Source organism: Penaeus monodon, chromosome 22, assembly GCF_015228065.2.
Source record: "Penaeus monodon isolate SGIC_2016 chromosome 22, NSTDA_Pmon_1, whole genome shotgun sequence".
NCBI lineage: Eukaryota > Metazoa > Arthropoda > Malacostraca > Decapoda > Penaeidae > Penaeus > Penaeus monodon.
Genome location: NC_051407.1, coordinates 4837701 through 4837962, shown reverse-complemented (window position 1 = coordinate 4837962; position 262 = coordinate 4837701). Strand labels below are relative to the sequence as shown.

Below are 262 nucleotides of genomic sequence, written 5' to 3'. Positions count from 1 at the left end.
TAAGTAATGGGAGACAAAGCGAGGGGAGGTCAGCCACTTCATTTATCAAGTTACCGTGTTTGCCCGAACTGTCACCGAACTATCCCACGGTAGTTCCTCCGCCGATCGCCCTCGTCAATTTGCATACAGCTCGTTAAAAGCCTTAAAATGGACTTCGGACCGGCCATTATGTACAAACCCAACCGGCGAAAAAAGGCCTTAATCTGTGCCATAAAATACCAACGCAACGCAATGCAGGCAAGTCGCGGGGGGACGAAAGTGG

The 262-nt window shown here is 50.4% G+C and overlaps 1 protein-coding gene across 1 annotated transcript in view; it reads right to left on the bottom strand.

Moving 5' to 3' along the window:
* The window catches only part of LOC119586839 (neurogenic locus Notch protein-like), a gene marked incomplete at its 3' end in the record, with an annotated part of 145347 nt that overhangs the window by 117319 nt on the left and 27766 nt on the right, over positions 1-262 (bottom strand).